The following is a 12,685-nucleotide window of genomic DNA, read 5'->3' as shown; positions in this document are numbered from 1 at the left end:
ATGGCACCCATTCCATGGGTCCCAGCTCTCCAGGTTGAAGGGAATATTACTACAGCTATAACATGTACGGGAAACCTAGAGAATGGACACACTGTGAATACGAAAGGTTTCTAAAACTCAACGAAGAGTCCCTCTCCTGGTGCTCCGGTCTGACTTTCCAACTGCTTTCCTATCAATCTCCCAACTTGGAGAGACAGCCCCTTTAAGCTCCTGGTTCGCACAGGTTGCCAATTTGGCAGAGGATGAAAGGGAAGAGGGAGAACCAATGAGAGAGTAGCTGTTAGGCATTTGGATGGGCACATGTCACTCTAATTTCCCGGCAGGAAGAAGAATTAACCAAAGTCTCAGCCACCCACCGGGAACCAGTATAGGTCCTGAACCAAAAGTTTGGACTTGCGTTCAGCTCACAAAAAACGAGTTGAAAAATGGAAATCAGGGGCACAGCAATTCACAAACTGGCAGAGTAATCAAGGCCAACTATCGTCCAAAAATCTGGTGAGGGAAGGCAACGAGGCGGACTTGAAAGCGAGGCAGAATAGCAGGAAACAGATTTCAAGAGGTACGTTGGAATCGCCTGTAAAGCACAGGAAGAGGGGCACAACTTCGACAATGATGCACTTGGCCAAAAAGGGCGTATGCGTTTTCTCCTGAATATATTCAGGAGAAAACGCATACGCCCTTTTTGGCCAAGCAAGCAAGCGGGCAATGCAAATCTGCACTACAAAGAAGTATCACTTCCCACCGTCAAAAGGGACATCCACAAAATGTGTAAAAACCAGAAAGGCAAGACAGGCCCTGGAGAACAGGGAGCCTTGTTATGCTGATGGGCGGGATGTAAGTTGCCAACTGCCTCACTGGAGGAGTGCATTGTGTTCCCTAAAACAAGTAAACAACAGAGCTACAGAGCCAAGGGCACGTCCAGTCTAGGGAATATACCTTGGGAAAACTGAAAATCCATATGACAGAGCCACCCCCAAATTGAGGGCTGCACTGCTTACAGGAACCTCAACCTGGGTACACCTGAAATATCCCAGGAAATATAAAAATGGTTCCAAACATTGTGGAACTTATGTACGATGGAATATCCCTCAGCCATGAAATCAATGTCCTAAGACCAGTAGCAGCAAAATGAGTGGATTCAGGTACGATGATTCTAAGTGAAAGAAGTCACACAGGAAAAGAAACTTATCATAAGATATCACTTAGGAAGATCCTGTAAACATGGCTACACATGAACTGAGTTAGGCAAGAGAACAGAGTCTCACATTTAGAAAACACTCCTATGCCTGCTTAAGGGGGAAGGAGAGGGGGGGTGATGCATCAAACCAGAGTTTGATATAAGCACAGGTACCGTTCCAAAAACCAACTATGGAATAGACAAGACCTACAGCTTCCTCAGTGAAAGGGACTCAAAACCCCATATTTCCCGCAGAGGAATAGATCTGACTAGTAAGAATCTTAAAACCTATGTATTGATATGTCTCCGTAAGGGAATCAAGTGTGTCTAGACTGGCATAAACATGGCAGCGAGAATCAGCTCAAACCCACTCTAAAAAGGAATTTCAAAAACAAAACAAAGAAACAGGGAAATTCTTTACAATTCCTTCAGGGTCTCTGATGCAACCTGGAATGACCCTATCTACAATGACAGCTGGATGTGGCATAAGGCTGGACACTTGGGACTGAGAGGATTGGTGAGATTGGGTGAGCAAATGCAGACCCTTTAAAGCAATAATGCATGGCACCCATTCCATGGGTCCCAGCTCTCCAGGTTGAAGGGAATATTACTACAGCTATAACATGTACGGGAAACCTAGAGAATGGACACACTGTGAATACGAAAGGTTTCTAAAACTCAACGAAGTGTCCATCTCGTGGTGCTCCGGTCTGACTTTCCAACTGCTTTCCTATCAATCTCCCAACTTGGAGAGACAGCCCCTTTAAGCTCCTGGTTCGCACAGGTTGCCAATTTGGCAGAGGATGAAAGGGAAGAGGGAGAACCAATGAGAGAGTAGCTGTTAGGCATTTGGATGGGCACATGTCACTCTAATTTCCCGGCAGGAAGAAGAATTAACCAAAGTCTCAGCCACCCACCGGGAACCAGTATAGGTCCTGAACCAAAAGTTTGGACTTGCGTTCAGCTCACAAAAAACGAGTTGAAAAATGGAGCTCAGGGGCACAGCAATTCACAAACTGGCAGAGTAATCAAGGCCAACTATCGTCCAAAAATCTGGTGAGGGAAGGCAACGAGGCGGACTTGAAAGCGAGGCAGAATAGCAGGAAACAGATTTCAAGAGGTACGTTGGAATCGCCTGTAAAGCACAGGAAGAGGGGCACAACTTCGACAATGATGCACTTGGCCAAAAAGGGCGTATGCGTTTTCTCCTGAATATATTCAGGAGAAAACGCGTACGCCCTTTTTGGCTAAGCAAGCAAGCGGCCAATGCAAATCTGCACTACAAAGAAGTATCACTTGCCACCGGTCAAAAGGGACATCCACAAAATGTGTAAAAACCAGAAAGGCAAGACAGGCCCTGGAGAACAGGGAGCCTTGTTATGCTGATGGGCGGGATGTAAGTTGCCAACTGCCTCACTGGAGGAGTGCATTGTGTTCCCTAAAACAAGTAAACAACAGAGCTACAGAGCCAAGGGCACTTCCAGTCTAGGGAATATACCTTGGGAAAACTGAAAATCCATAAGACAGAGCCACCCCCAAATTGAGGGCTGCACTGCTTACAGGAACCTCAACCTGGGTACACCTGAAATATCCCAGGAAATATAAAAATGGTTCCAAACATTGTGGAACTTATGTACGATGGAATATCCCTCAGCCATGAAATCAATGTCCTAAGACCAGTAGCAGCAAAATGAGTGGATTCAGGTACGATGATTCTAAGTGAAAGAAGTCACACAGGAAAAGAAACTTATCATAAGATATCACTTAGGAAGATCCTGTAAACATGGCTACACATGAACTGAGTTAGGCAAGAGAACAGAGTCTCACATTTAGAAAACACTCCTATGCCTGCTTAAGGGGGAAGGAGAGGGGGGGTGATGCATCAAACCAGAGTTTGATATAAGCACAGGTACCGTTCCAAAAACCAACTATGGAATAGACAAGACCTACACCTTCCTCAGTGAAAGGGACCCAAAACCCCATATTTCCCGCAGAGGAATAGATCTGACTAGTAAGAATCTTAAAACCTATGTATTGATATGTCTCTGTAAGGGAATCAAGTGTGTCTAGACTGGCATAAACATGGCAGCGAGAATCAGCTCAAACCCACTCTAAAAAGGAATTTCAAAAACAAAACAAAGAAACAGGGAAATTCTTTACAATTCCTTCAGGGTCTCTGATGCAACCTGGAATGACCCTATCTACAATGACAGCTGGATGTGGCATAAGGCTGGACACTTGCGACTGAGAGGATTGGTGAGATTGGGTGAGCAAATGCAGACCCTTTAAAGCAATAATGCATGGCACCCATTCCATGGGTCCCAGCTCTCCAGGTTGAAGGGAATATTACTAAAGCTATAACGTGTACGGGAAACCTAGAGAATGGACACACTGTGAATAAGAAAGGTTTCTAAAACTCAACGAAGGGCCCCTCTCCTGGTGCTCCGGTTTGACTTTCCAACTGCTTTCCTATCAATCTCCCAACTTGGAGAGACAGCCCCTTTAAGCTCCTGGTTCGCACAGGTTGCCAATTTGGCAGAGGATGAAAGGGAAGAGGGAGAACCAATGAGAGAGTAGCTGTTAGGCATTTGGATGGGCACATGTCACTCTAATTTCCCGGCAGGAAGAAGAATTAACCAAAGTCTCAGCCACCCACCGGGAACCAGTATAGGTCCTGAACCAAAAGTTTGGACTTGCGTTCAGCTCACAAAAAACGAGTTGAAAAATGGAGCTCAGGGGCACAGCAATTCACAAACTGGCAGAGTAATCAAGGCCAACTATCGTCCAAAAATCTGGTGAGGGAAGGCAATGAGGCGGACTTGAAAGCGAGGCAGAATAGCAGGAAACAGATTTCAAGAGGTACGTTGGAATCGCCTGTAAAACACAGGAAGAGGGGCACAACTTCGACAATGATGCACTTGGCCAAAAAGGGCGTATGCGTTTTCTCCTGAATATATTCAGGAGAAAACGCATACGCCCTTTTTGGCCAAGCAAGCAAGCGGGCAATGCAAATCTGCACTACAAAGAAGTATCACTTCCCACCGGTCAAAAGGGACATCCACAAAATGTGTAAAAACCAGAAAGGCAAGACAGGCCCTGGAGAACAGGGAGCCTTGTTATGCTGATGGGCGGGATGTAAGTTGCCAACTGCCTCACTGGAGGAGTGCATTGTGTTCCCTAAAACAAGTAAACAACAGAGCTACAGAGCCAAGGGCACTTCCAGTCTAGGGAATATACCTTGGGAAAACTGAAAATCCATAAGACAGAGCCACCCCCAAATTGAGGGCTGCACTGCTTACAGGAACTTCAACCTGGGTACACCTGAAATATCCCAGGAAATATAAAAATGGTTCCAAACATTGTGGAACTTACGTACGATGGAATATCCCTCAGCCATGAAATCAATGTCCTAAGACCAGTAGCAGCAAAATGAGTGGATTCAGGTACGATGATTCTAAGTGAAAGAAGTCACACAGGAAAAGAAACTTATCATAAGATATCACTTAGGAAGATCCTGTAAACATGGCTACACATGAACTGAGTTAGGCAAGAGAACAGAGTCTCACATTTACAAAACACTCCTATGCCTGCTTAAGGGGGAAGGAGAGGGGGGGTGATGCATCAAACCAGAGTTTGATATAAGCACAGGTACCGTTCCAAAAACCAACTATGGAATAGACAAGATCTACACCTTCCTCAGTGAAAGGGACTCAAAACCCCATATTTCCCGCAGAGGAATATATCTGACTAGTAAGAATCTTAAAACCTATGTATTGATATGTCTCCGTAAGGGAATCAAGTGTGTCTAGACTGGCATAAACATGGCAGTGAGAATCAGCTCAAACCCACTCTAAAAAGGAATTTCAAAAACAAAACAAAGAAACAGGGAAATTCTTTACAATTCCTTCAGGGTCTCTGATGCAACCTGGAATGACCCTATCTACAATGACAGCTGGATGTGGCATAAGGCTGGACACTTGGGACTGAGAGGATTGGTGAGATTGGGTGAGCAAATGCAGACCCTTTAAAGCAATAATGCATGGCACCCATTCCATGGGTCCCAGCTCTCCAGGTTGAAGGGAATATTACTACAGCTATAACATGTACGGGAAACCTAGAGAATGGACACACTGTGAATACGAAAGGTTTCTAAAACTCAACGAAGAGTCCCTCTCCTGGTGCTCCGATCTGACTTTCCAACTGCTTTCCTATCAATCTCCCAACTTGGAGAGACAGCCCCTTTAAGCTCCTGGTTCGCACAGGTTGCCAATTTGGCAGAGGATGAAAGGGAAGAGGGAGAACCAATGAGAGAGTAGCTGTTAGGCATTTGGATGGGCACATGTCACTCTAATTTCCCGGCAGGAAGAAGAATTAACCAAAGTCTCAGCCACCCACCGGGAACCAGTATAGGTCCTGAACCAAAAGTTTGGACTTGCGTTCAGCTCACAAAAAACGAGTTGAAAAATGGAGCTCAGGGGCACAGCAATTCACAAACTGGCAGAGTAATCAAGGCCAACTATCGTCCAAAAATCTGTTGAGGGAAGGCAACGAGGCGGACTTGAAAGCGAGGCAGAATAGCAGGAAACAGATTTCAAGAGGTACGTTGGAATCGCCTGTAAAACACAGGAAGAGGGGCACAACTTCGACAATGATGCACTTGGCCAAAAAGGGCGTATGTGTTTTCTCCTGAATATATTCAGGAGAAAACGCATACGCCCTTTTTGGCCAAGCAAGCAAGCGGGCAATGCAAATCTGCACTACAAAGAAGTATCACTTCCCACCGGTCAAAAGGGACATCCACAAAATGTGTAAAAACCAGAAAGGCAAGGCAGGCCCTGGAGAACAGGGAGCCTTGTTATGCTGATGGGCGGGATGTAAGTTGCCAACTGCCTCACTGGAGGAGTGCATTGTGTTCCCTAAAACAAGTAAACAACAGAGCTACAGAGCCAAGGGCACTTCCAGTCTAGGGAATATACCTTGGGAAAACTGAAAATCCATAAGCCAGAGCCACCCCCAAATTGAGGGCTGCACTGCTTACAGGAACTTCAACCTGGGTACACCTGAAATATCCCAGGAAATATAAAAATGGTTCCAAACATTGTGGAACTTACGTACGATGGAATATCCCTCAGCCATGAAATCAATGTCCTAAGAACAGTAGCAGCAAAATGAGTGGATTCAGGTACGATGATTCTAAGTGAAAGAAGTCACACAGGAAAAGAAACTTATCATAAGATATCACTTAGGAAGATCCTGTAAACATGGCTACACATGAACTGAGTTAGGCAAGAGAACAGAGTCTCACATTTAGAAAACACTCCTATGCCTGCTTAAGGGGGAAGGAGAGGGGGGGTGATGCATCAAACCAGAGTTTGATATAAACACAGGTACCGTTCCAAAAACCAACTATGGAATAGACAAGACCTACACCTTCCTCAGTGAAAGGGACTCAAAACCCCATATTTCCCGCAGAGGAATAGATCTGACTAGTAAGAATCTTAAAACCTATGTATTGATATGTCTCCGTAAGGGAATCAAGTGTGTCTAGACTGGCATAAACATGGCAGCGAGAATCAGCTCAAACCCACTCTAAAAAGGAATTTCAAAAACAGAACAAAGAAACAGGGAAATTCTTTACAATTCCTTCAGGGTCTCTGATGCAACCTGGAATGACCCTATCTACAATGACAGCTGGATGTGGCATAAGGCTGGACACTTGTGACTGAGAGGATTGGTGAGATTGGGTGAGCAAATGCAGACCCTTTAAAGCAATAATGCATGGCACCCATTCCATGGGTCCCAGCTCTCCAGGTTGAAGGGAATATTACTACAGCTATAACATGTACGGGAAACCTAGAGAATGGACACACTGTGAATACGAAAGGTTTCTAAAACTCAACGAAGAGTCCCTCTCCTGGTGCTCCGGTCTGACTTTCCAACTGCTTTCCTATCAATCTCCCAACTTGGAGAGACAGCCCCTTTAAGCTCCTGGTTCGCACAGGTTGCCAATTTGGCAGAGGATGAAAGGGAAGAGGGAGAACCAATGAGAGAGTAGCTGTTAGGCATTTGGATGGGCACATGTCACTCTAATTTCCCGGCAGGAAGAAGAATTAACCAAAGTCTCAGCCACCCACCGGGAACCAGTATAGGTCCTGAACCAAAAGTTTGGACTTGCGTTCAGCTCACAAAAAACGAGTTGAAAAATGGAGCTCAGGGGCACAGCAATTCACAAACTGGCAGAGTAATCAAGGCCAACTATCGTCCAAAAATCTGGTGAGGGAAGGCAACGAGGCGGACTTGAAAGCGAGGCAGAATAGCAGGAAACAGATTTCAAGAGGTACGTTGGAATCGCCTGTAAAGCACAGGAAGAGGGGCACAACTTCGACAATGATGCACTTGGCCAAAAAGGGCGTATGCGTTTTCTCCTGAATATATTCAGGAGAAAACGCATACGCCCTTTTTGGCCAAGCAAGCAAGCGGGCAATGCAAATCTGCACTACAAAGAAGTATCACTTCCCACCGTCAAAAGGGACATCCACAAAATGTGTAAAAACCAGAAAGGCAAGACAGGCCCTGGAGAACAGGGAGCCTTGTTATGCTGATGGGCGGGATGTAAGTTGCCAACTGCCTCACTGGAGGAGTGCATTGTGTTCCCTAAAACAAGTAAACAACAGAGCTACAGAGCCAAGGGCACGTCCAGTCTAGGGAATATACCTTGGGAAAACTGAAAATCCATATGACAGAGCCACCCCCAAATTGAGGGCTGCACTGCTTACAGGAACCTCAACCTGGGTACACCTGAAATATCCCAGGAAATATAAAAATGGTTCCAAACATTGTGGAACTTATGTACGATGGAATATCCCTCAGCCATGAAATCAATGTCCTAAGACCAGTAGCAGCAAAATGAGTGGATTCAGGTACGATGATTCTAAGTGAAAGAAGTCACACAGGAAAAGAAACTTATCATAAGATATCACTTAGGAAGATCCTGTAAACATGGCTACACATGAACTGAGTTAGGCAAGAGAACAGAGTCTCACATTTAGAAAACACTCCTATGCCTGCTTAAGGGGGAAGGAGAGGGGGGGTGATGCATCAAACCAGAGTTTGATATAAGCACAGGTACCGTTCCAAAAACCAACTATGGAATAGACAAGACCTACACCTTCCTCAGTGAAAGGGACTCAAAACCCCATATTTCCCGCAGAGGAATAGATCTGACTAGTAAGAATCTTAAAACCTATGTATTGATATGTCTCCGTAAGGGAATCAAGTGTGTCTAGACTGGCATAAACATGGCAGCGAGAATCAGCTCAAACCCACTCTAAAAAGGAATTTCAAAAACAAAACAAAGAAACAGGGAAATTCTTTACAATTCCTTCAGGGTCTCTGATGCAACCTGGAATGACCCTATCTACAATGACAGCTGGATGTGGCATAAGGCTGGACACTTGCGACTGAGAGGATTGGTGAGATTGGGTGAGCAAATGCAGACCCTTTAAAGCAATAATGCATGGCACCCATTCCATGGGTCCCAGCTCTCCAGGTTGAAGGGAATATTACTACAGCTATAACATGTACGGGAAACCTAGAGAATGGACACACTGTGAATACGAAAGGTTTCTAAAACTCAACGAAGAGTCCCTCTCGTGGTCCTCCGGTCTGACTTTCCAACTGCTTTCCTATCAATCTCCCAACATGGAGAGACAGCCCCTTTAAGCTCCTGGTTCGCACAGGTTGCCAATTTCGCAGAGGATGAAAGCGAAGGGGGAGAACCAATGAGAGAGTAGCTGTTAGGCATTTGGATGGGCACATGTCACTCTAATTTCCCGGCAGGAAGAAGAATTAACCAAAGTCTCAGCCACCCACCGGGAACCAGTATAGGTCCTGAACCAAAAGTTTGGACTTGCGTTCAGCTCACAAAAAACGAGTTGAAAAATGGAGCTCAGGGGCACAGCAATTCACAAACTGGCAGAGTAATCAAGGCCAACTATCGTCCAAAAATCTGGTGAGGGAAGGCAACGAGGCGGACTTGAAAGCGAGGCAGAATAGCAGGAAACAGATTTCAAGAGGTACGTTGGAATCGCCTGTAAAACACAGGAAGAGGGGCACAACTTCGACAATGATGCACTTGGCCAAAAAGGGCGTATGTGTTTTCTCCTGAATATATTCAGGAGAAAACGCATACGCCCTTTTTGGCCAAGCAAGCAAGCGGGCAATGCAAATCTGCACTACAAAGAAGTATCACTTCCCACCGGTCAAAAGGGACATCCACAAAATGTGTAAAAACCAGAAAGGCAAGGCAGGCCCTGGAGAACAGGGAGCCTTGTTATGCTGATGGGCGGGATGTAAGTTGCCAACTGCCTCACTGGAGGAGTGCATTGTGTTCCCTAAAACAAGTAAACAACAGAGCTACAGAGCCAAGGGCACTTCCAGTCTAGGGAATATACCTTGGGAAAACTGAAAATCCATAAGACAGAGCCACCCCCAAATTGAGGGCTGCACTGCTTACAGGAACTTCAACCTGGGTACACCTGAAATATCCCAGGAAATATAAAAATGGTTCCAAACATTGTGGAACTTACGTACGATGGAATATCCCTCAGCCATGAAATCAATGTCCTAAGAACAGTAGCAGCAAAATGAGTGGATTCAGGTACGATGATTCTAAGTTAAAGAAGTCACACAGGAAAAGAAACTTATCATAAGATATCACTTAGGAAGATCCTGTAAACATGGCTACACATGAACTGAGTTAGGCAAGAGAACAGAGTCTCACATTTAGAAAACACTCCTATGCCTGCTTAAGGGGGAAGGAGAGGGGGGGTGATGCATCAAACCAGAGTTTGATATAAACACAGGTACCGTTCCAAAAACCAACTATGGAATAGACAAGACCTACACCTTCCTCAGTGAAAGGGACTCAAAACCCCATATTTCCCGCAGAGGAATAGATCTGACTAGTAAGAATCTTAAAACCTATGTATTGATATGTCTCCGTAAGGGAATCAAGTGTGTCTAGACTGGCATAAACATGGCAGCGAGAATCAGCTCAAACCCACTCTAAAAAGGAATTTCAAAAACAGAACAAAGAAACAGGGAAATTCTTTACAATTCCTTCAGGGTCTCTGATGCAACCTGGAATGACCCTATCTACAATGACAGCTGGATGTGGCATAAGGCTGGACACTTGTGACTGAGAGGATTGGTGAGATTGGGTGAGCAAATGCAGACCCTTTAAAGCAATAATGCATGGCACCCATTCCATGGGTCCCAGCTCTCCAGGTTGAAGGGAATATTACTACAGCTATAACATGTACGGGAAACCTAGAGAATGGACACACTGTGAATACGAAAGGTTTCTAAAACTCAACGAAGAGTCCCTCTCCTGGTGCTCCGGTCTGACTTTCCAACTGCTTTCCTATCAATCTCCCAACTTGGAGAGACAGCCCCTTTAAGCTCCTGGTTCGCACAGGTTGCCAATTTGGCAGAGGATGAAAGGGAAGAGGGAGAACCAATGAGAGAGTAGCTGTTAGGCATTTGGATGGGCACATGTCACTCTAATTTCCCGGCAGGAAGAAGAATTAACCAAAGTCTCAGCCACCCACCGGGAACCAGTATAGGTCCTGAACCAAAAGTTTGGACTTGCGTTCAGCTCACAAAAAACGAGTTGAAAAATGGAGCTCAGGGGCACAGCAATTCACAAACTGGCAGAGTAATCAAGGCCAACTATCGTCCAAAAATCTGGTGAGGGAAGGCAACGAGGCGGACTTGAAAGCGAGGCAGAATAGCAGGAAACAGATTTCAAGAGGTACGTTGGAATCGCCTGTAAAGCACAGGAAGAGGGGCACAACTTCGACAATGATGCACTTGGCCAAAAAGGGCGTATGCGTTTTCTCCTGAATATATTCAGGAGAAAACGCATACGCCCTTTTTGGCCAAGCAAGCAAGCGGGCAATGCAAATCTGCACTACAAAGAAGTATCACTTCCCACCGGTCAAAAGGGACATCCACAAAATGTGTAAAAACCAGAAAGGCAAGACAGGCCCTGGAGAACAGGGAGCCTTGTTATGCTGATGGGCGGGATGTAAGTTGCCAACTGCCTCACTGGAGGAGTGCATTGTGTTCCCTAAAACAAGTAAACAACAGAGCTACAGAGCCAAGGGCACGTCCAGTCTAGGGAATATACCTTGGGAAAACTGAAAATCCATATGACAGAGCCACCCCCAAATTGAGGGCTGCACTGCTTACAGGAACCTCAACCTGGGTACACCTGAAATATCCCAGGAAATATAAAAATGGTTCCAAACATTGTGGAACTTATGTACGATGGAATATCCCTCAGCCATGAAATCAATGTCCTAAGACCAGTAGCAGCAAAATGAGTGGATTCAGGTACGATGATTCTAAGTGAAAGAAGTCACACAGGAAAAGAAACTTATCATAAGATATCACTTAGGAAGATCCTGTAAACATGGCTACACATGAACTGAGTTAGGCAAGAGAACAGAGTCTCACATTTAGAAAACACTCCTATGCCTGCTTAAGGGGGAAGGAGAGGGGGGGTGATGCATCAAACCAGAGTTTGATATAAGCACAGGTACCGTTCCAAAAACCAACTATGGAATAGACAAGACCTACACCTTCCTCAGTGAAAGGGACTCAAAACCCCATATTTCCCGCAGAGGAATAGATCTGACTAGTAAGAATCTTAAAACCTATGTATTGATATGTCTCCGTAAGGGAATCAAGTGTGTCTAGACTGGCATAAACATGGCAGCGAGAATCAGCTCAAACCCACTCTAAAAAGGAATTTCAAAAACAAAACAAAGAAACAGGGAAATTCTTTACAATTCCTTCAGGGTCTCTGATGCAACCTGGAATGACCCTATCTACAATGACAGCTGGATGTGGCATAAGGCTGGACACTTGCGACTGAGAGGATTGGTGAGATTGGGTGAGCAAATGCAGACCCTTTAAAGCAATAATGCATGGCACCCATTCCATGGGTCCCAGCTCTCCAGGTTGAAGGGAATATTACTACAGCTATAACATGTACGGGAAACCTAGAGAATGGACACACTGTGAATACGAAAGGTTTCTAAAACTCAACGAAGAGTCCCTCTCGTGGTCCTCCGGTCTGACTTTCCAACTGCTTTCCTATCAATCTCCCAACATGGAGAGACAGCCCCTTTAAGCTCCTGGTTCGCACAGGTTGCCAATTTCGCAGAGGATGAAAGCGAAGGGGGAGAACCAATGAGAGAGTAGCTGTTAGGCATTTGGATGGGCACATGTCACTCTAATTTCCCGGCAGGAAGAAGAATTAACCAAAGTCTCAGCCACCCACCGGGAACCAGTATAGGTCCTGAACCAAAAGTTTGGACTTGCGTTCAGCTCACAAAAAACGAGTTGAAAAATGGAGCTCAGGGGCACAGCAATTCACAAACTGGCAGAGTAATCAAGGCCAACTATCGTCCAAAAATCTGTTGAGGCAAGGCAACGAGG

This window comes from Mesoplodon mirus (assembly GCF_964341445.2).
Source record: "Mesoplodon mirus genome assembly, chromosome: 10".
NCBI classification, from domain to species: Eukaryota; Metazoa; Chordata; class Mammalia; order Artiodactyla; family Ziphiidae; genus Mesoplodon; species Mesoplodon mirus.
This window is presented reverse-complemented; position numbering follows the sequence as displayed.